This window comes from Rhamphochromis longiceps, linkage group LG19 (assembly GCF_057381845.1).
Source record: "Rhamphochromis longiceps isolate RC_006_pf linkage group LG19, R_longiceps_female_GT1.1, whole genome shotgun sequence".
NCBI lineage: Eukaryota > Metazoa > Chordata > Actinopteri > Cichliformes > Cichlidae > Rhamphochromis > Rhamphochromis longiceps.
In genome coordinates this window covers 9472790-9497426 of record NC_140575.1, presented here as the reverse complement: position 1 = coordinate 9497426, position 24637 = coordinate 9472790, and the positions used below count along the sequence as shown (strand labels likewise).

The following is a 24637-nucleotide window of genomic DNA, read 5'->3' as shown; positions in this document are numbered from 1 at the left end:
TATGTAAGGCCTCCTTGGAACGTCTGCAGGTTTTTCAGAACGCTGCTGCAAGGCTCCTGTCCAAGTCTCCCAAGTACTTGCATGTTGCACCACTGCTGATCCAGCTGCACTGGCACCATCCCCGCACCAACATACATCCCTAATCTTTTACATCCATACATCCACAGCAGGCCCCTGAGGTCATGTGATCAAGGTTTGTCGGTTGTCCTTCATATGAGGCTGAAAACGGAAGGTGACAGAGCTTTTGTAACTGTGGCCCCCAGACTCTTGAGATCTGTGGACTCAGTGGTCTCTTTGTGATTTTTATCTTGAAAGGTGCTTTACAAAAAAAATTTACTTACTTAGACATATGGATAACATGAAACAGCCTAAAAAATACATTTTTGCTATAATTTTAAGCTAAGTTTGTTCTAGCTTCGTGTTACTGTAGGCAGTTTACCTTACATTATAAAGTGCCTTGAAGCGACTGTTGTTGTGATTTAGAATAGAATAGAATAGCTATGGGCAAGGGAGGGCTCAATCCAGCCAACTGAGTTGTTTTACCCACCCAAACCAGCCAGTAGTCTGCTGATCGCCTACAAAACCTCCCCCTGCAGAGCCATTTAGACTTGAGGTACAAGCACACAAAGAAGCAGACTGCTGTGAGTTTTAGATGGTACAGAGATCCCAAGAAATAGCCAGTATAAACTTATACACATGGACCTATACACAGTCCATGTTTAAAAAAAGAAAACTGTAGTATCCACTAACTCCAGATGAATCAGTATAGCATTGTTGGTTATTGTTTATGACAATATTCTCTGCTTTCAATATTTCTGTCTAGTTTAGATTCACCTGCTGTTCCTGTGCTCTCAGGTTAACACATTTGATGTGTGGATCATTACCTGTCTTTTCTGGTTGGTAAAAATTGTGATTACTTCTGTTAAACCTATCTGAGAGTTTCACGTATTTGCATCTTTTTTTGGACTGGCTGCACTGAGAGATGGATGCACATTATGGTGTTGAATCATGATTTTTCAATTGTCTGGTGTGCTTTTACTCACAGACTGCATCAAACGAGAACCCTAACAACAGGAAAATAAGCTCCATATGAGCACTTTCGGTATCATGACATTTCCTGGTGGCCCAAACCTTTTTTTTGCTCCAGTGAATAATTTTGACTCAATTTGAATGAGTTGACCTAATAGAATCCACACATCAGGTGATACTGTATCTCCACATACACTCTCTGCTCTCCAAATAATATCAATGGCATGCAGGTGCACACCTCAGAGACATTCACTGCGTATAAATGTGCAGATGTTAGAACAGCGACAGATGTTCAGTGACATCACACAGCTGCTACACTGGAACAACTTAATGTTTTTTTTAATATTAGCTTAGTCAATTTGTCTTCTTATCTTTTTCATGGATAAGGCACAAAAACTCAGAGATGTCAGCATCCGAAGGTGAACTCAAACCAGAAAACCTAAGATCACTTAGTCAGCTATTCTCAGTTCCTCGTTTCACCCAAGTTGGCCACAAGGATTGATAAAGAAAACCGTACTCAGATACTAATCAATACTAAAAATTAAAACCTTAACGATACCACCAATAGTATCTTTGCTTCATCCAGTTGATGAATAACTTCAAACGGCCTTGTGACACGTAGGCTCAAAGCCCCTCCCTCACTACCAGCTAGCATAACATCTATCCATCCATTCATTCATCCATCCATGCATCCATCTTCTTCTGCTTATCTGGGCCCGGGTCGCGGGAGCAGCACACTAAGCAGAGAAGCCCAGACCTCCCTCTCCCTGTCCACCTCCTCCAGCTTTTCCGGGGGAACACCAAAGCGTTCCCAGGCCAGCCAAGAGATCTGGGTCTGCCCCGGATCATTTATTAGTAATGTGTTTCTGAGTGGATGGTGGGATGGGTGCAGTTTTCTCTGTGGTGGGGTTGGGTGGACTGTCCCGGGCTCTGTGGGGCCGGGAGGCGCTGCTGCACTGGGCCCCGGTCTGGATGGGCCTGGGCCCCCTTCCCCTGGTGGGTCGCGGAGTATGGGGGTGCCTACTGGGGTCAGCGGGGGAGCTGGCCCCAGGGAGGGGTCACTTGCCCCTCCCTTCCTTCCCTCCCCATCTCCAGCTGCCTCCCTCTTCCCGCTCCACCACAACCACCCACACATGCAGGGCCTTGGAGTAGGGGTATGTCACCAGGGTGCAGAGGAGGCTACCCCCCCCCTGTCCCCTTCTGGCTGCCTCTGCCTCAATTTTATCCCACAACTTAGACATTCACATTACTCACACTCTCATTACACATACATATAGGATCTTGGGGGTGGGCACGATACACGGAATCCAAGTTACCATCAGGGTGTACACCTCACCCCTGGCGTCGTTGCCCACCTCTCAATTTTAAATACACGTAGACATTGAGGGCTAGCAGGAGGGACTATGCGCTTACCTGCTGCTCTCTGGCAGGTAGCTCCATGCCCTTCTGGGTTTTAAAGGCACCTTACAACACACATGCATCAACACTACAATGAGCGGGTGGAGGGAGGTTTGGAGTCTTCTCTCACCCCCGTTCTCTGCGACCTGCTGGAGGGGGGGGGCTAGGAGGAGTTGGCCGTCCGACTGCGGTCTGGAGTGTGGGGCCTCCCTGCTGCGGAGTCGGGACGGTCTGCCTCTCCCCACCGCAGGGAAAAGGGTAACACCACCTGGGTCTGGGTGCAGTTCCCCCCTCCAGGGGCAAGGGTACCTAGACCCGGTTCGTAGAGTACGCTTGGGGAGTGTGATCGTGTGTACAGCGTCTCTTTATGTCTGTCTCCACGTTGGTTGAGTGTGGAGTAGGTGCATATGAGAGCATGAGGGTGGGAATGGATGTTTGTATCTGTGTGTGCCTGTATGTCTGTGTCTATATGTCAGGTTGGGTATCAGACGCCACCTCTCTGGGGACATCTCAGGCCCTCCAAGGTTTGGAGGCCTATCTCCCCCTACCACCACTTCCCCTGCCAGTGGCGGACTCCCTCAGACATCGGTGCGTTGGTGGTTCTTTGTGTCTGGGGATGGGCGTCCAGGTACGCATCGGCTCACTCCTTGGCGGACGCTTATCGGGGCCTGGAGCCTGGGGCTCGCTCGGGCCACTTCGGAGGTGGGGTGCCCCTGGCCTCTCGGCCTGGGGCTCGGTCACTCAGGCACAGCTGGCTGCCGGCGGAGCTCACGGGCGCGTCACTGCAACTCCCCCTGGCTTCTGCTCCGCGGCTGCTGAGTGAGCCCTCATCTGGGACTCTCCTCAGCTCTTTCTGGGACAGTGGCGCGGCTGCCCCTCTGTTAGTCTTCCTTGGTCTCTTGTGTTCTGGGGGCCTCTGGATGTCTGGAGTTTTGATCTCCTCCATACCTGCTTCATGCCCTGGAGGACGGGGCAGTGGCCCCCCCACACCCTCTAGCAGATCATTACATGAAGGAACCTTTTAAAAAAACAAGCGCGTCCATGCTCACAGGTGTACACACGGGTGATCACACCCACAAACTACACCCTTTTTGGCTCCTACCTCAAAGCACACTGTGTTCTGTTGATCTTATGTGCTGCACAATAATGTTTAATATTTAGTATTTACTGTCATATTCCCATATATCATTGTGATGTTGTTTATTCTATTACTCTTGTTCTCTTCTACTTGTTTTCTTTTTTCTTTCTCAACAGGTGATCCAGGTGATCGATATATGCATTTTTCTTCTTTTCTTTTTTTTTTTTGCTGCCCATTCTGTTGGTTTTTGTTTTTTGCCCTTCTCCCCCGTCCCTCTTCTCAGCTGTTTCTCTTTCCCTCTTTCTTTCTCCCCTTCTTTCCTCCAGTCAAGTCTGTCCCGTATTCAGCAAGTGAAAATAAAATAAACAGTAGAAGGTGAATCAAATGGACCATTATGGCAAGGCTGGGATGGTCAATTTGGTAAAGTAAATCCGTTGGGCATCTTTCTTTGCCTTTAGACAATAATTCTGATGGCAAAAGAGCCAAACGGGACAGGCAAAAAAAAAGAAAAAAAAAAAAAGTAACGTGTTTCTGCTGTCTTTAGTATCTATCACTCAGTGACTGCCTAATCTGATGCAGTTTTCATGAAATCAAAAGGTATAGTTTGATCCCAGCAATGCAATTTTTTTTAAAAGAAAAAGGTCAAATAAATATTACAGTTACACTTGTGGCATTTGTCTGATGATGACTAATCTGGTATGATACTGCACTCTGTCTCACAGTGGAAGTGCTAGAATTTCAAAAACCTTTAATCTCTTGGCTTACTACAGTCTGTTATGAACGAGTGAGGATTTGCAGTTGTAGCTCGTCAGATGGTGGAGAGATGAGACATCTGAAGGACAAACGATGGAGGTGGGTGGTGTTTTGAAGACTCCACAGCACCTCTGGAGCTTAAGGTGTGTTTCATGATGAAGATTAACTCTCCTGTGACTGCATCTATTCTGGAAATGCAATCTCTTTGTCACTTTCACAAACGAAACCTATACTCTACGCGTCTTGTGAAAGCAGTGTTTAGTCTCTTTCGCTCAACATGCAGCGTTACCATGGTTACTCACTGTATATCACAGCTATTCATCTTTGAGTTTAAAGTTAAAGCTACAGTTTATAGTATATTCAATTTTTTTTCTAATGGCGTGTCCATCCTCCTATCATTGTCCCTCCGGTTGTGCTGTGTAAGAATTCTCTTCTTCTCCACTATATCATAATACGTGTACCTCTATCCTTCCCTGCCTGAAGTTAGAGTACAGTTAATCTCACCCTTCCCCTCTTCTGCCTTATATTTTGAGACACTTTATCTTTCTCTTTCAACTTACAGTATAGGAGCCAAATTCCAAACCTCTCTCCAAGTATAAGCTTAATCTTTCCATCAACCCTTTCCTCTCTATGCGCTTCTTCCCTAATTTGCAACAGAGTTAATGTTAAACTACCCAAAAAGAAGAAGACTCATAGCCTTCTGTTAGAAGTGTAAATGTGCCGAAAAGTACTTTTGCAGGAGGGTTTAAGAAGGATGAGTGGGGTTAAAGGGTTGGATTTTAATCTTAACCACATCAGTGCTGCTATATTTCCATTTGGTTGCTGTGCTACACTCTGAGTGTCACTCACTGATGAACTGATCCGGATAAGGCTCAAGTGGTTTTACATTAACAGGACAGCGTTTGATAAACAGTTTTTCACCTTGTTGACATGAACTCACCGCATGCTACTCTTCATCTAAAATCACTGCAAATTGTCAATCAGTTTTTTATTTTACTAAAACGTAATCAACAATTCATGGTAGCTTAACTGAGAGGAGACAAAAATGTTCTGGTTCCATTTCCATCAAGCCTGTGCTGGGTTGACTGTTGGGGACATTTAATGTGAAAAAGCAGCTTGAATTGTTAGAATGTGCGGTGCTGTAATATAAAAATGATAAAGCCGGTATGGAGTAGCAGAGTGGAAGAATGGTGTATGAACCAAAGAAGAATACATTCACACAATAACGTATACATTTCTTCATACAGCAGGACAGTAATCAAATATCAAACATTTTTTTGTAAGTGTAACTGCTTTATTTTAATAACAGAAGATGGTGTTTCTTATACACTGACTGCGTATAAAAGATGAACTGTCACCCGTTGGTTGGTGAAGTCCCACTGGGAGCCTTAATGTGAGTGTTTTCATTGACCATGTTGGTGATTTGAACATATGGCTACCCCTCCCCAACTCTCTGGTCCTGGTGGAGTGCACTAACTCATAGAGAATAGCCTGATCTGGTTCTCTGTCTGTTATGGTTGGGTCTTACCTTTAAAATATGAAGGCTCTTGAAAAGACAGCTGTGTTGAACTTGGGCTATAAGTTTAGTTCAGCTGAATTTAAACTGGGCGAGACAATCGGAGGATGAAAGGGTGATGGTAGCAGCTTGTCAGCTGGGAGTAATGTTGGGATCGTTACTCAAAAAAAAAGCAATGTGTTACACATTACAGTGAGACAGTAATTCGTTACACTACTCGCTACTTTACTTTCTGTCATTCTTCTGGGTCGGTGACCCCCGTGTTTTTGATTTTTGTACTCTTATTTTTGATATTATAAATTATGACAGTTTGTGTTTTGGTTTCCCAGTTTTTATTCTGTGCTCCCTCTGTTTTCCGTCATCTCTGCCTGTGTATGCCTGTGTATCCCCTGTAATGTAGTCAGGTCTCTGTGTTAAGCCATTGTCTCTTAGTCTGTCTTTGTGTTTGTGTTTCCTGTTTTATTTTGAAAGTCCGCGTCTGATCTCAGTGTGTTCACTTTATGCTTCCTTGTCTCATCAGTTCTGATTTCCCCCAGCTGTGCTCTCCTTCTGTGTCTCATTCCCCTCGTTACTTCCCAGTGTATTTAAACCCTGTGTTTCTCTGAGTCAGTGTCGTGTTGTCCCTCATGTTGTGGATCTCCCTGTGTCTCACTGTGAGTTTAGTTTGTGAGTTTCCAGTTTAGTTTAGTTTGCTTTTGTATGACTTTCCCCTGCCAGCAAATAAAGCTGAGTTCTATGTGTTTAAACCTCGTGCCTGAGTGCCTGCATTTTGGGTCCAACTCCTGCCTGCCACACAGCGATTCATGACACGTTCGTGTTACTCTATCAAATGACATGAAATGTATTGTCATAAAATTACCAGTTCCCCACACAAATCCATATCCTAATGAAGACACACACAGAATCTTTTTCTATTTACAGATGAAAACAGGCAAAATAACAGAAAGCCAATACCAAGGGACTTCAAAGCGATCGCCACAGTGATTCTGCTGCAGGATTGATAAAAATGGATGCTGCAATGCCACAAGGCTGACTGCTTATCGCTGCCGTTATTACCTGTTCAGGATCAGGCTCAGGCTCCGGTCTGGGATTTTTAACAGCTTTAATATGATTCTGGGTTCTTTGCTAGCTTTGTGTTGGCATGCTGTCTGTGCAGATGCTTGTGCTCTTTTGCTTCCATGCTCAGAAATAAAATTAATGTCCATACCACCGGGCTTCAAAAGCCTGCGGGCCAGAATCAGCCCGACAAAGACTCCCATCCAGCCCATCCGCCCCACTGGACTGCTGGAAACTGTGAAGGAGGGCTTACATTTTAGACTTTTAATTGCATTTTTCGTAAGTTTTACAGCTTCTCCTAATGATAACATCTCCCATGGCCGTACTACATCTACTACCACAAGTAATTAATTCATACATAAACAAATAACAGAAAAGTACAGTGTTTTTCACAGTCTACTATAATTATTTTTTACAATGGGTCCACAGTAAAAAAAAAAAACAAAAAAAAAAAACATGTATATACACACATATATACACACACACACACACACACACACACACACATATATATATATATATATATATATATATATATATATATATATATATATATATATATATTAGGGGTGCAACGATATTCGTATCGATATTGAACCGTTCGATACAGTGCTTTCGGTTCGGTACGCATATGTATCGAACAATACAAAATTTGTAATTTATTTTATCAACTTTCCTTCTGACGATGCTGTCTGTGTTGAGCGCTCAGTGAATCTGCGTTCGACTACTCCGCCTAGGCTCGACAGTGCAGCCTAGGCGGAGTAGTCGAACGCAGATTCACTGAGCGCTCAACACAGACAGCATCGTCAGAAGGAAGAGCGCAGGGCAAGCTAGCGAGACAGAAGTAAAGCTCACCTTTTAACATGGACCTCCCCCACTCTCATTCAGATCTGGCGTTTGGAATTATTTTGGTTTTCATGTGACATATGACCCTGAAGGTAAGCGAGTCATGGACTAAAGTAAAACAGTATGTTGGATGTGCCACGCAATGCTCAATTACATGGGTGGGAACTAGTGTGTTAGCGCAGTTAGCTCGTTAACGTGTTGGCCGTCTAGCCCCATGCACGGGGCGATCGGCGGTAGCTCGTTAACGGAGATTTGCCGTGTTGTGGCGTTAAGGTCATTTCAACGAGATTAACCTGAAAGCACTAGTGGGAACACAACGAATATGACTGCACATTTACGCCGACATCATCCTAGTGCAAAGACAAGTGGAAGCAGAAAAAAAACAAGCAAGCATGCTACTAACTTTAGCCGAGTCATTTAGACAGCTGTTAGCACATGATTCTCCTTATGCTGCTGAGAATATAGCCCAGAAGAAGCGGATAGTATAGCTTTTATTTTGGAAAGAGACATTTCTCTGTAATAAACTCTCTTTTACAAAGATGAGTGATTCCTCAATCAGATACAGGGCTCGCAATATCGCTAGCCCGACGTCCCGGGGCTAGCGATTTTTTCAGTCGGTTTACCAAAATCTATCTCTGCCCTGCCCGTCGGGCTATTGTAGGAAGGAAAAATATATGTCAATGCTTTTGCATTCTTTCAGAAATGTAGCTGGGTAATTATGTCATTGGCATCGGTGAGCCACTGTCAATATGTGACATATTGCAATCGCGTTTGAATTTGCGCTTGTTTTTTTGCTTTCACTTTGCAATCGCGTGAACTGTGTATAGAGAGCGACAGCACTGATCTGTGAGTGATGATAATTTGTGCACCAATTCCTCTGACATCGTCTTATTAATCGTTAGCTTACTATGCAAACATGACAAGTGAAATCTCACGCAGCAAGCTTAAACATGTGAGAGGTTGATCGCGCAGAGAATCGCTGAGCTTATGTGAGTGCGTGTGTAAAAGCAGCAGGATATATATTTGACTACAATGACCTGGATGACTGAGAACCTTCACAGACAGATATATATTTTAGTTCTGCTGAGCCAAATAAGACAGGTCAGGGTGAAGAAGTGACAGCCAAAGAAAAGCTTACCACAAAACGGAGAAGTTATGACAAATCAGACTATAAGGCAAAAAGAAAGTGCAGCTTTATGGTTTCATGGACAAAATAATTTCTGTGGCTGCAATATGACGAGCTAATTTGGCTCAGCAGAACTGAAATGCTTTTACACATGCACTCACATAAGCTCAGCGATTCTCTGCGCGATCAACCTCTCACATGTTTAAGCTTGCTGCAGGAGATTTCACTTGTCATGTTTGCATAGTAAGCTAACGATTAATAAGACGATGTCAGAGGAATTGGTGCACAAATTATCATCACTCACAGATCAGTGCTGTCGCTCTCTATACACAGTTCGCACGATTGCAAAGTGAAAGCAAAAAAACAAGCGCAAATTCAAACGTGATTTCAATATGTCACATATTGACAGTGGCTCACCGATGCCAATGACATAATAACCCAGCTACATTTCCGAAAGAATGCAAAAGCATTGACATATATTTTTCCTACAATAGCCCGACGGGCAGGGAAGAGATAGATTTTGGTACCCCGACTGAAAAAATCGCTAGCTCCGGGACGTCGGGCTAGCGATATTGCGAGCCCTGTATCTGATTGAGGAATCACTCATCTTTGGAAAAGAGAGTTTATTACAGAGAAATGTCTCTTTCCAAAATAAAAGCTATACTATCCGCTTCTTCTGGGCTATATTCTCAGCAGCATAAGGAGAATCATGTGCTAACAGCTGTCTAAATGACTCGGCTAAAGTTAGTAGCATGCTTGTTGTTTTTGTCTTTGCACTAGGATGATGTCGGCGTAAATGTGCAGTCATATTCGTTGTGTTCCCACTAGTGCTTTCAGGTTAATCTCGTTGAAATGACCTTAACACCACAACACGGCAAATCTCCGTTAACGAGCTACCGCCGATCGCCCCGTGCATGGGGCTAGACAGCCAACACGTTAACGAGCTAACTGCGCTAACACACTAGTTCCCACCCATGTAATTGAGCATTGCATGGCACATCCAACATACTGTTTTACTTTAGTCCATGACTCGCTTACCTTCAGGGTCATACGTCACATGAAAACCAAAATAATTCCAAACGCCAGATCTGAATGAGGGTGGGGGAGGTGCCCTGCGCTCTTCCTTCTGACGATGCTGTCTGTGTTGAGCGCTCAGTGGATCTGCGCTCGACAGTGCAGCCTAGGCGGAGTAGTCGAACGCAGATTCACTGAGCGCTCAACACAGACAGCATCGTCAGAAGGAAAGTTGATAAAATAAATTACAAATGTTGTATTGTTCGATACATATGCGTACCGAACCGAAAGCACTGTATCGAACGGTTCAATATCGATACGAATATCGTTGCACCCCTAATATATATATATATATATATATATATATATATATATATATATATATATAAAACACCCAGCACGCCCCTGTGGGCGGTTTATCCTTCAAGCTCGGGTCCTCTACCAGAGGCCTGGGAGCTTGAGGGTCCTGCGCAGGATCTTAAGCTGGGCTTACACTGTGCGATTTTTGGCCCATTTTGAGCCGATTTTTCAGTCGCGCGACCGTTTTGGCGATCGGCCCGATTTTGGCCTTCATCGTGCGTCGTGCATCGTGTAGTATACGTGGGTTAACGACAAGCGATTAACACCTCACAACCAGCTCCCGATCATTAATCGCTTGGTCGGGAGGATATCAAACCAGTTTGAAATCCTCACGACCATCGTGAGGGTGTCACCGCAGCTTCTCACACTGCGCACGCGCAAACACAAATTTCGGTGAAAAAGACGGAGTAGCGCAGCGTTGAGTGCAGCGTGTGCACTTGTAGAACTTTGGAAAGCTCATCCGAGCCTTTTCGATGTGGCCTCACAAAATTATCACGACCACAACAACCGTGAAAATAGTTGGATGGACATTGCTGCTCAATCACAGCTGCCCGATCAGTGTTTTTCATTAGCAATTTAGCAAAGTTGATGGTGGTGGTGTGCGTGTCTGTGTGAGTGAAAGACAGAGAGGGAGAGCGAGCGACAGAATTTCTGTTAACCTTCATTTTTATGGACGCACAGTGTGAGCACTCAGGTCGCATCAGAGCATCGGGTCGTATAGTGTGAGACCCTACATTGTGACTTACGAACTTCTAACCCCTGCGAGTCAATCGCACAGTGTCTGCCCAGCTTTAGCTGTTCCCAGGACTGCGCCCTTCTGGACAGAGATCTCCGATGTTGTTCCCGGGATCTGCTGGAGCCACTCGCCTAGATTGGGAGTCACCACAACTAGTGCTCCGATTACCACGGGGACCACCGTTACCTTCACCCTCCACATCCTCTCGAGCTCTTCTCTGAGCCCTTGGTATTTCTCCAGCTTCTCGTGTTCCTTCTTCCTGATATTGCTGTCATTCGGAACCGCTACATCAATCACAACGGCCGTCTTCTCATGTTTGTCTACCACCACTATGTCCGATTGGTTAGCCACCACCATTTTGTCCGTCTGTATCTGGAAGTCCCACAGGATCCTAGCTCGGACATTCTCCACCACCCTTGGGGGCATCTCCCATTTTGACCTCGGGACTTCCAGGTTATGCTCTGCACAGATGTTCCTGTACACTATGCCGGCCCGATTAAGAGATCCTTAAGGTTATTTTCTTCCAGACTATCTTTTTGCAACCAGAGGAGTCAGAAGTGTCTTACATGCCAGTTGAATGGATAAAGTATCAATCTTTTATGTACAATTTGTCCTCTGCTGTGCAGAACAGTCTGAAAGTTACAGTTTAACACTCAAATATTCATCTATGGATGCTGTCACATTTTAAACAACTAATAAAACTTTTCCAGTGAGAGAATTTAAGAAGCCAGAGTAAAGTCAGTTTAGTGCATTATGTCAAATTTAAGGTTACCATGAAGGTCAAAGTAAGAACATTCATCCAGTGATACAATCTGAAATGCCGCATTTTGTCTCTGTCTGGTGTCACGCAGAAATAAAGTTGTATTTACTCAGCATCTATAACTTTTTCTCTATCTTGTGCCCTCTCTGTCACTTGAACCTTGTGTCCATCTTTCTCTATTCCATTTTCTCCTTCAACTTTTTTACCTCTGTTCCCTCTGTTCCCTCACAATGACAATATTATTTACAGTTGTTTGAGTTCATATCGTTGACCCTCCCAGCAGTGATAAGGTTATGGGCTTTCTGTGCAGGTGGCTGGTTGCCCACCCCCACCAGAACACACACAGACGAAGACACACAAACACTCACTCACGACTGCTCGAGCATCGGCTGTGAATCATGGTCTGACCTGGAGAACAGGGGACGGACCTGTAATTAAGGCCTGGTGCTATCATTCCTCTTCTCACCTTTGGTCCCCTCCACCTTCTTCTTCTTTGTCTTTCTCTTCCTTCCTCTCTCAGTGCCTTTTCTATTTCCCCATGCTCCATTCTTTCCTGTCACATTGTCTTTTCCTCAATTTTCCTTCCCCCTTAAACCCTTTCTGATATTTGTATTTATGCAAATAACAGACTGGCAGTTTTATCAGGCAAAATTGCAGGCTGGCTATTGTAGCCGATTCTCATTCTTCCTCACTGAGATGCGCAGGCTCATCCCCTTTGCCCAGATGAAATTGAAGCGTTGGACACTAGCAGGGGATCTTTTATTGTCATCATTACTCTAAGCAGCCACTGAGAGGGAATTGAGATGTGAGAAGAGCATTGTAATTTATGGGTAATGAAGTTCTTCGAGTGGTTACCTCCTGTTGCTTCCCGGTGCCTGGTTTTGTGTCACATTTTATCCAGACTATTGCAGCACTGCACACTCCATAAACATTCCCAGTAGCTCTTCCTACATATACATATGAAAGAGATTCAAACACCCCACAAGTCTGGAATTTACACAGAAGACCTCCCGAGATGGTTGACCTCTCCCCTGCAGCCTCACCGTGTGAAGTTTACTCACATTTAAAGTGGAAAACTTTGGATATAAAAGCTGTTTTTAACTGTTGGACATCAAGGAGGTTTCTAAGCAGTTTAGAGCCCTGTTCCATGTTCGAGTGCACCTCAGTTAGAAGTCATAGAGAGGATGCTTTCTTTGTGTTAATGCCTCTCTTCCCTTCCTTCACTTGCATCTCGTCCTTGCCTCTTAGCTCCTCCCAGCTGGAATATGTGCTGCAAAATAAGAATACCTGTCTTCTACAATGTTAATCTTAAGCTACGTCACTTAGCTATGACCAAGAGCTGAAAAATAAAGGCAGTGGGTACCACCGGAGCTTTAGCTTATAAAATGTTTTGTGGGAGGTTTTGTCATGTTTCGGCTGTGTGGCAGGCAGGAGAGGACCCAAACGCAAACTCACAGAGACAAAAGGTAAACTCAAAAAACACAGCTTTATTGCTGGCGTGGGACACGAAAAACAATACAAAATAAACTAAACTGGGAAAACTAAAGCACAGGGAAAAATCACACAGCTATGATGGAGACTACGACACTGACAAAGAGAAACACAAGGCTTAAATACACAGAGGGATAACGAGGGAATGAGACACAGAAGGGGAGCAATCAGGCTGGACGAGACAGAGACGCAAAACTAGAAACACTCACATGAGGCATGGACCTACAAAGTAAAACAGGAAACACACTGACTGAATTCTAAACATGCAAACTTAACAGCAACAGGGGAGACATAACATGGAACACAGGGAAGCCATATGACAAAGCCAAAGAGCAAAACCTAAGATAACCATAACAGATCTAGGGAAACACGAAACAGTACCACAAAGGACTCAAAACATAATCCATAATATAAAAACACGAGATCTCTCCAAAATGAAACAGGAAACATGAGAGGCAGACATGACAACATAAGACAACAGACATGAAACACACGAAGGGCAAGGGAGACTTCACAGGGGTTGAAAACACAAGAGGGAACTAATAAGCAAATGAACATAGGAGACCTGATGAGCTTAACATACTATAAACATCAAAATGAACTAAAACTCAAAACACTGGGTCCTAAGACCCAGGATTGTGACAGAGCCCCCCCTTCAAGGGCGGATTCCAGACGCCCAAAACCACGAAAAACAAAACCAAAAACAACCCACCCAGGGCGGGCGGCGGGGGTCCAGGACGGAGGGCCAGAAACAAAGCCACAAAAACACAATGTCCATCAAAAACACAGGAGCGCAGGGAACAGTTCACAACTCCTCAGGGGGCCGGCCCGGAGGCCGACGGCACAGGAGTTCATGGTCAAATAGTTCCGGGGGCCGTCCGTGCGGACGGCAACGGCGGCGACATGGAAACAGTTCAGGGGGCCGACCGTGCGGACGGCAACGGTGTGGAAACAGTTCAGGGGGCCGACCCGGAGGTCGAGAGCACCACAGGTGGAACAGTTCAGGCGGCCGACCCCGATGGCAACGATGTCCAGCTGATGGCCCGGAAAGCGGCTGGCGATTCCGAAGGGCAAAATGTGGCGTGGGCGGCAGCAACACAGCCGCAGGACCAGGCGAGGCCGACACAGAAGCAGAGGCTGAAGCTGGACCAGACGAGGCAGACGCCGGACCAGGCGACGGCAAAGCAGGAGCCGAGGCCGGACCAGGCGACGGCAAAGCAGGAGCCGAGGCCGGACCAGGCGACGGCAAAGCAGGAGCCGAGGCCGGACCAGGCGTAGACGATGAGGCAGAGGCCGGACCAGGCGTAGACGATGAGGCAGAGGCCGGACCAGGCGTAGACGATGAGGCAGAGGCCGGACCAGGCGTAGACGATGAAGCAGAGGCCGGACCAGGCGTAGACGATGAGGCAGAGGCCGGACCAGGCGTAGACGATGAAGCAGAGGCCGGACCAGGCGTAGACGATGAAGCAGAGGCGGCCACAGGTGGCGGCTGAATGGGCTCCTCGGGCCCTCCAGCGGAGACGGGTGGCCGAACGGGCTCCTCGGGCCCTCCAGCTGACGTGGCATGAGGCCGGACGGGCTCCTCGGGCCCTCCAGCTGACGTGGCATGAGGCCGGACGGGCTCCTCGGGCCCTCCAGCTGACGTGGCATGAGGCGGCGTGGGAGCCGCGGAGTGCTGAGCAGACTGTTGAGCGGTTGGTTGTTCAGATGATTGGGCCAAAGAAAGGGGTATGGGCGACAAAACTGAAGCCTGACCTGGAGACAAAACTGAAGCCTGACCTGGAGACAAAACTGAAGCCTGAACACACGACTGAGCTAACTGAGCAACAGACTGAACTATGGAAAAAATGAGAGGTTGTAGTGATTGTGGTAGTTGTTGCTGACATATCTCCGAGCCTACAGAACACAAGGACAGGGGCTGGATAGGCTCGTCTGAGACTTCAGCGGACACAGGAATGGGTGCAGGCACCCGCCGGACACGAGCCGCTCCCACCCGAGGAGTAGGTACGGGTGCGGAGGTAGGCTGTGCCCTGGCTGGCCTCACCCTGGGAGCCGGGACAGGTGGTGGAGAGCGGAGCTCAGGAGCGGTCACAGGCGTAGGTAGGTTTGCAAAGGCAGTTTCTGAATAAGCTGACTGGTGAGCAGCAAAGTCCAGGGGTGAGGCCACACCCAAAACAGTCACTTGAGGTGCAGGTTGAACTTGGTCTGACTCTAAAACATGGTGAGTGTGTTTGAACATGGCTGGCTGTGGAACACAAAATTCAACTTGATTCATGAGCTCAGTGGCATCAAGTCCAAGTCTTCTAGCCAGTTTAACTATGGTGGGAGGCACTCTGTTACTGTTTACACCTCCCAGCTGAGGCACAGAAAAAATAACTGCCTGAGATACTGGAAGAGCGTCACGTAGAGTCCCAGACACAGGATTGGAATCATGAAGGTTCGGAGGAGCTGGTTGAAAAACTAAAGTGTTCATAGGAGCAGCATGACTAACAGTGGATGAAATGGCAGAAGGTTTGGAGTCAGAATGTGGCAAACAGTCACTTTTATTCACAAAAACGGTCTGCTCAGCTGCTGTGGAGCGATGGCGGCGTGAATGCCGCTTTCTCCTGGAAGAGGGAGGAGACGAGTCGGCCCGCAAATCCTCAAGTGGACTCGTCTGAAAAGCCTCCGGCTCTTCACACAGGAGTGGCTGCTCAGTGCAGACACGCACAGTAGAAACAAGGAAGTCCTGGATTAAAGGGTGGAGCATGCCAAATAACCAGGGGAGTCCAGAGATCATCCGTTGTAAGCGGAGAGCTAGTTCCTCCTGGTATTCCTTAAATGGCAGCGCAAACCACTCCTGGCAGAGAAATTCTACCGTGTAGATCATGTCCTCCTGGAGCTCAGCAGAGGGATTGTGAGCTGCTGGGTCCATTGTCTGGTCGTAGTCTTCTGTCATGTTTCGGCTGTGTGGCAGGCAGGAGAGGACCCAAACGCAAACTCACAGAGACAAAAGGTAAACTCAAAAAACACAGCTTTATTGCTGGCGTGGGACACGAAAAACAATACAAAATAAACTAAACTGGGAAAACTAAAGCACAGGGAAAAATCACACAGCTATGATGGAGACTACGACACTGACAAAGAGAAACACAAGGCTTAAATACACAGAGGGATAACGAGGGAATGAGACACAGAAGGGGAGCAATCAGGCTGGACGAGACAGAGACGCAAAACTAGAAACACTCACATGAGGCATGGACCTACAAAGTAAAACAGGAAACACACTGACTGAATTCTAAACATGCAAACTTAACAGCAACAGGGGAGACATAACATGGAACACAGGGAAGCCATATGACAAAGCCAAAGAGCAAAACCTAAGATAACCATAACAGATCTAGGGAAACACGAAACAGTACCACAAAGGACTCAAAACATAATCCATAATATAAAAACACGAGATCTCTCCAAAATGAAACAGGAAACATGAGAGGCAGACATGACAACATAAGACAACAGACATGAAACACACGAAGGGCAAGGGAGACTTCACAGGGGTTGAAAACACAAGAGGGAACTAATAAGCAAATGAACATAGGAGACCTGATGAGCTTAACATACTATAAACATCAAAATGAACTAAAACTCAAAACACTGGGTCCTAAGACCCAGGATTGTGACAGGTTTTTTGTTATTTTTTGTAACTCGTCCATCTGGATACTGAAATTAGTGGCTTGGGCACTATGACTGACAGGTTTCCAACACAGCCAGCTGGAGGCGATCAGTGTCTGCTGTCTGCTCACCTCCACTACTTTGAGTCATTAACTGGGCCTCTATACTGTGCTTATATTGGTCCCTTTTGGAGCCTTTTTAATGGATTATCTAATTATCATTATTATAACTTGTTGTCTAGAATAGACCGTGCAAGAAATATTTGGTTTAGTTCTGGTGAGTGAAATATTACGGTTTTATTCTTAAACAGACAACATGTGTTTTTGCACATTGCACCTGCACCTGTTTGTAGATGTACTTTGGTGATCAGGCTACTAAACATAGCTTCTGACTCCAAAAACAGCCAAACCACTGATGTCTGAAGCTTCAGAATACAGAGTACCAAAAGTAATCGGTGGCATCCCTGTGGGTCCTTTTTTTTATATATATACTGTGGTTATGGCATGATGCAAAGCTGGATCAACTGTCAAGTGAAGTTGATTTTAATAATTTCTTAATATGTCTTTTAAATCTTCTAAGTTACGTATGGATCAGTTCTTTTATTTCCATTATAATTTCTTAGGCTTTATAACTGTGGCTTTACGTCAAGCTGCTACATCTTGAAATCATTTTTCCTTTTGCATGTTCTCCCTGTGTCTGTGTAGATTTCCTCCAGGTGCTTCAGCTTCCTCCCACATCCAAAGATGAGCATGTTAGGTTAATTGGCCATAGATGTGGTTGGGCATGTGAATGCCGGTCTATGTGTGTGTGTGTGTGTGTGTGTGTGTGTGTGTGTGTGTGTGTGTGTGTGTGTGTGTGTGTGTGTGTGTGTGTGTGTGTGTGTGTGTGTGTGTGTGGTAGCCCTGGACTGATACACTGGCATCTTTTCCTGGGTCTACCCTGCCTCTAACAAAATGCCAGGTTCCATGTAGCCTGCACAGTTGGTCACAGCTTGTGTTCGTGTTTCACACAGAAAGCCAGTGCATGCTTGAGCATCAGCACAATTGTCTGCGCCAACTGTAGCATGAGCATGAAAATGCCCTTAAATAATAAAATGCCTTTGACTGAAATATGGTCTCAAGAAACAGATGAAATTGAAAAATTGGTTGCCGTGAAATTGTATTGTCTTTTTTTTGTCTTTTGGATATATGCAGACTTTCAAATGACACTAATCCAGTAGTGAATTCATAATAAAATCCTGCACTTAGTGTAACTCCTTTGCGCTGCTCTTGTGGTGCTCGGCCTACGAGCAAGTGCATAATCTGCACTCTTCATTATTTAAAAAAAATAGTGACATCGTTTACATATCAGAATGTCAACAGGGTATTTGCATATTTTTCATGAACTCTGCTCAATTAATGACTTTGCTGTGAGGCTGTAATAGGAAAGACCCCCTGCTTAATATTGATATGTGTTAGGCCATTACTCTACTGAGCACAGCCAGTCAGCCATGCTTAATCATCAAGTCAATTCAAATATTTATATTAGTAGCTTGATGGTGGGACATGGGTACACGCCTAATGCTTTTTCAATATGGTTCAGTGTGACTGATCGGGCAGTGGATTGGATGATGACTGTGTGCTGATGGAAATTATTCAACATGTATCAAAGTTGGCAAGTCAACAGGAGAGGTTTAAATAAATAAGCTATTCCCCGCAGCCCCCGGTGCCTACTCTGAGTCTGTGTGTAGGTGGACGGCTTGTGAGGGAGATGGTGCGTATGTGCGTGTGTGTGTGTTTGCGTGGGCAGGCAGGCCGCTCATTAGCATATTCACTTCAGAAATTCAGAACTAAAGATGGCATCCGTGAACCTGCTTTCGCTCTTAATCACACCTAGAAAGTGTGCACACACACGCATTCCTCAGCATGCATGCAAACACAAAAGCCACACAGCCTGTCAACACAGAGACACTCCTTAAATCACACACTCTTAACACAGACACTACATGCACACTTATACACATCTTTGCCACACTCAAACTCTCTCTCACTCATATTCGCGTTTCACATTAGAGTCCCCAAGTGTGCTGTTTGATAAATCTTCCCCTTAAGTCTATTATCCATGGAATACTCTGGTGGCACGAAAAAGCTGCTTTGAAGTCTTCCACCCTCTTCCTGCTTATTCTTCAGTATGAAAACACAGATGATGCTCTGCAACTCAGCTGCCTACACGCAGCAGATGCACAATATTCTGCTTGAAGAGTTCACTTCCAAAGTGCAAGATATGCATTTTGGAAATCGTTCAAAGGCGTGTTATCTACCGGTGCAAGAGAAAAAGTGCACAATTTGTTTTGTTTGTTTGCTAACAGACATTTTGTAAGAGTGGGTGTTATCGTGCTACTTGAAACTCTTATTGAAGGAAGGCTTATAATGCTGCTTCCAAGGCAAGGAGCTTGCAAGGCTGCAAAGTGAAGTTCATAAAGGCTCGTTTTGGCCACTATCAGTAGTGCTGTTCTTAGCACCAACCAGAAAGTGTCTAAAACAGAAAAGAATTTTAATTTTTTGATTGAATCTTGATTGAATTGAACTTCACCTTATATGTTTTGCTACATTGGTGGATGTAATATATTCCAAATACTTTGCTCTTCAGTACAGTTTGGGGTACTGGTACAATTGGCAAATACTGTTTTCTCAAATACATTTACTTGACAGCTTAAGTTACTTTGTCCACACAATACAGAATCAAACAGTAAATGTCTAGTAACCCTCAAGGGTAAACCTGATTAGCAATCTAAACACCTAAATTTAGCTAACAAATCATTTAAAAGTGCCAATTATAACTTAGTTTTAATTCAAAGAACACAAATGGCTCTTTTAAACTGTATATGACCAAATAAAGTTTGTACATTTAGATTTTGTGCATTGTTTTCCCATTATCTCTTTCTCCATCAGCTCTTTCCTCTCTCATCTTCACCTTACCCTCCCCCTCCACACCTGAAGCCTCATCTACCGAACTGAAATCAACTTTATAATAAAAGAAACCATATGTAAATATGGTTATTCATCCAGATATTGTCACTTTTACATTTTGCTAGCAGATTAAACATACAAACCTGAAGAGCTGGCCAAAAGCCAGCTATAACAACGTTAGCTGGTTATAAGCTAACATTATGCTAGCTAACATTAGCAAATCACACGTTACATCTGATAAACAGTGTGATTACATTCCCACATTGTATTAGAGTTTATTAGATAATTGCCTCAGTCTGACAATATTAGAGCCACTTCTAAGAAAGTTTTGGTAAAGACCTCGATACCTGTCACATTGCTCACATTGTGCACCACAGGTAATGTAATCACACAGTCATATCCATTTATGGCTGGCAACAGCAGATATGACCTTTAACTTCAACTTTGGTGTATGATACATTCGCCAAAGTTAACGCTGTGGGGATAAAGGAGGCCTAACAGAGGCTAACCATGGCTAATGGTGGCGCTAACAGAAGCTAACACCAATTCCAGCCCTTACCAAGAGAAAATTTCAGGATATCGTGAGCTATATTGACTTGTCAACTTGTATTGAACTGTACAGTCTCCTCAAGAGTAAACAGATGTGAATGCTTCACACCAAGCACTTTGACAAATGAGGTATACAGCAGAAAGACACGCTTCACTTAACTACAGATGAACTGCAGCCATTATGGGATATAAACATCACTACAAAAACTGTATCAACAATTAAAGTCCAGTGACCCAATTTTTTATTATTCTCATGAAAACATGATGATTCTTATAGTTGTGGCAGAACAGTTCAATGGTGGTGAATACTACGCATATGCTTAGCCCCCAAATTAATATTCATATTAATCTGCCTTTTTTTAATGCTAAAATTCTGATCCTTTTTTTAGCTTAGGCTTTACTCATTTATTACGTTTTTAACAACATGTCTTTATTGCTGCAAGAATCCAGGAAACAACATAAAAACTCTGTAACAACTCCTGCTGGCAGTTTCTAAGTGTCCTCAATGATAAAATAAATTTTACAGCCGAATTTGCAGTTTCAGCTTTCTAGTCTTCTAATTTCTGATAAATCCATAAAAATTGTTTTCGTTTTTATTTTATAGCACTCATGTAAATTAGGTGTGTGAGTAAACTTAATAACTGAGAGGAATAATAGTCAAAACCACAATAATTGCCCACAGGTAAATAAGAGAAGAAAATAGCTCCTCTCAGGAGATTTTGTAGCCAGTCAGGAACAAAACCTCTCAAATCTACAAACTTTGTTTCACATTTTTTTCCCTGCAGGAAAAACAAAGACCTTTCTACAAAAATAGGATAATAAATAGGAGTGTGTGCCTTTGAAATATGTTCTCATTGATGTGAAAGTTAAACACATTGTGGGTAACATTTTCTTTTATCGTACTTTCTATTTTTTCAAAGTTAATTAACCAAAATTCTCGAATATTACTCCAAATATGTTCTCAAGGGAGTCCTCTTCGTTGCTCAGCCATATAAGGACTTTTGGGCTGAGTTAAAGCACAGAGTTAAAAGTGGTGCTTTCCACAGATACTTGACTGTTACGCAGCTGAAAGAGAACACACAGATAGAAGCTCATTTTTGTTCTCTTGTGCTACCAACCAGCAGGATCTATGTTTAATGGAGGCAAACAGGCACTTGGACAGAAACAGAGACACTGATATGATGAAAGCTTTTTTACCACTTGGCACAGCGTGGGGGGATACAACGTCACAGTGAATTTAAAATATAATGATATCTCCCTGATGTTTTATGTGGCAAATGCAGGAATGGTGGGCATAAAAGAACACTTATTTGTCATTGTTGAATAATTAACATCACCGTCTTGTTAGAAAAAAACCTTTTGTTGTCTTCTCACCGACTCGAAGGCAATCTAAGCCACCAGACCTCCCATTGGCACTGAGTGCATTAAGCGAATTCTCTTCCACTGCTGAAATTGAGCAAGTCACTCAGGCATGCTGATATCTCTATGAGTTAGATGTGTAGTTTTGCCTTTGCACTTGTATAGCAGGGCATCAGCTGTAACATTAGCTACAGCTAACGTTTAGGCCAAGTTATATGCAAACGTGCCCACAGACAACTGTAGACTTACATTGGCTTATATACAAACCGCAATTGGGTTCAGGCACACATTCTTGCGTGGATGCTGCTGAAGAAGAAGAAGAAAAACCACTTTGTTTTTGTTTTTTGGCTGGATGACATAAAAAGCCAAAAAAGAGAAAGCAGTGCTTGTGATAAGTGACCAAGAAACCAGCCAAGAATTTTCCATCACCTGAACAAACAGATAAATGACTGTGAAACCCGTTAATTGGTGTGAGAGGTAATAGTTGTTTTCACTCACACTGCCTACAGTACATATGGTTTAGAACACACAGTTTTCTACCTGTAGAGATAACATTTTTATTCACAGCTTGTATTGCATTACAGTTTTACCATGTCTCATTTGAGTAAGAAATGGCACTAGTATGAATAGTTGGCTTGTAGAAAAACATTTTTTAAAGTCAACTATTTGTATTACATTCGAAGTAACCTATAAGAAGGACAATGTATATGACATGTGTATATATTTTTTTAATGTAGCGTAATAAAAAGTTTAGATCCAAATGGCCTGTATTTATATAGCGCTTTACTAGTCTCTAAGGACCCCAAAGCGCTTTACATATCCAGTCATCCACCCATTCACACACTGGTGATGGTAAGCTACATTGTAGCCACAGCCACCCTGGGGCGCGCTGACAGAGGCGAGGCTGCCGGACACTGGCGCCACCGGGCCCTCTGACCACCACCAGTAGGCAACGGGTGAAGTGTCTTGCCCAAGGACACAACGACCTGAGACTGTCCAAGCCGGGGCTCGAACCGGCAACCTTCCGATTACAAGGCGAACTCCCAACTCTTGAGCCACGATCGCCCCATCTAAGTAAATATACAGACTGGTATGAGGGGCCGTACAAGCCAAAATTCATTCTTTCACTCTCACACACATATATTCTTCTGTCAGACACACATATTGTCACTCTCACATACATATATTACTCTTTCACATACATATATTTTCACTCTCACATAGTTTTATTTTAATTTTTATATTTAGATATTTTTATTCTCATGTTTACACATATTTAACACACACATTGCAATATTGTGCTCTCTTATACATGTATTTTAATGTACATATTTACAAATTTTCACTCTAACATACATGCATTTTCATTTATGCATTCCTACATTTTGCTCTCATTTACATGCATTCAATATGCATTTAATCTCACAAATAATATATGTATGTAAGAAGAGAATGCATACATGTCTGAAGAAAATATATGTATGCAAGAGAATAATGTATGTGAATGAAAGAGTATAGTGGAAGTGAAGAATGAATTTTGGCCCCTCATAGACTGGTTGTACCTGGTAGACTAAGGAGCCTCAAAAAAGCCTAAACATTCAGCCTTCTTGGATTTCTAATCATAATTTCAATAGAAATAGCAGCTGCACTGACAAAGCTCTGACACTGCACCTTGTAGCATTCTCACCGACCTCATTAACCCGCCGCAGATATTACACAGACATTTCAGTATATGAGAAAGTAAAAATACTACCTATTTCTTCTTTTAAAAGACTTGGCACCCAATCTTTATAAATGGCAGAGATCTTCATTTGCAATAAAACTGCTCAAGTGAAACCCAGCTAACCTCGGGGACTGTGGAAATACCTAATCTGTTCAGCTTGATCTGCTGGATCAACTTTTGTAACCCCCACAGCTCAGTGAGTCGAGTCCCCTTTTGTTTTAGTACATTTCCTCCTTGAGCCCCAGTACATCAAGATCAGGAGTGTGAGTACAGGTTAGGGCCACGGCTCCATCCCAGGACTTATAGTCTGAGCCCTCATGGTCATTATAATTTAAATAGAAGTCACTATCAAAGCTCAAGCTCTCTGTCACATTGAAAATGGTTGTGCACCAGATGAACATAAGGATTTACACTAAAAGCGTTTAAGGTCATCCACTCATCGTGGTCAGCTTGAAGGAATATGGTATCCCTGCAATGCTGTACATCCCACTATGTCTTTGTAATGCCAAATGACTTTTAGTCCCCCATCAGATTTCCCTGTTGGCTGCAAGGGCCCTTTTTCAGAGATATGCTGTGGAAATAAGGGCATGGTTTGCAGGCAGTGGGGCAAAACGCAACAGACAAATAGCACAGACAAGGAGCACCTTGTACAGACGGACCGGACATGCAAACAGGTAAACAGGAAAGGGTAAGAAGTCATATAGAGGACATGTCAGAGACGGTTTAGCTGACAGATTTATCCACAATGACTTTCATTGAGTTTTCCAACCCGAATAAACTTAAATTCCTCGATCAACAATATGACAAGCCATCAAAGAAAAAGACCTCAAAGGTCAAAGCAGCAGCATGAATATAGATGTAATAAATATTCCCATGTCCCTCAAAGTGCTGCATACTAAAATAATGGAGTGAAGAAAAGTTAAGGTGCAGTTATATGGCAGAGAGAGTTTTTCTTCAATGCACTAAAACAAGCTAATATTAGATAGAGTTATTCACATTTCCATCTCAGTAAGCCTTGGCTAATATGTAAGATAGATGTAGTGGATTCAAACTAGACAGACTGAAATCCCTTGGGGCAAAAACACATGTACAAATAGGTGTACAGGATTAAAGAAAGGCAAACATACAGGCATGAAGAGAGGAGACAAACAGCAGGATGGACAGTGCCCAGAAGAGGAGATAGATGGGATAGACTGACAAACTTAAAGACAGAGTGATAAGACTAAGGAAAACACACATGC

At 43.9% G+C, this 24637-nt stretch overlaps 1 protein-coding gene across 1 annotated transcript in view; it reads left to right on the top strand.

Moving 5' to 3' along the window:
* gfra4a (GDNF family receptor alpha 4a) overlaps nt 1–24637 on the top strand; it is a 152936-nt gene that overhangs the window by 28161 nt on the left and 100138 nt on the right. The window lies entirely within an intron of this gene.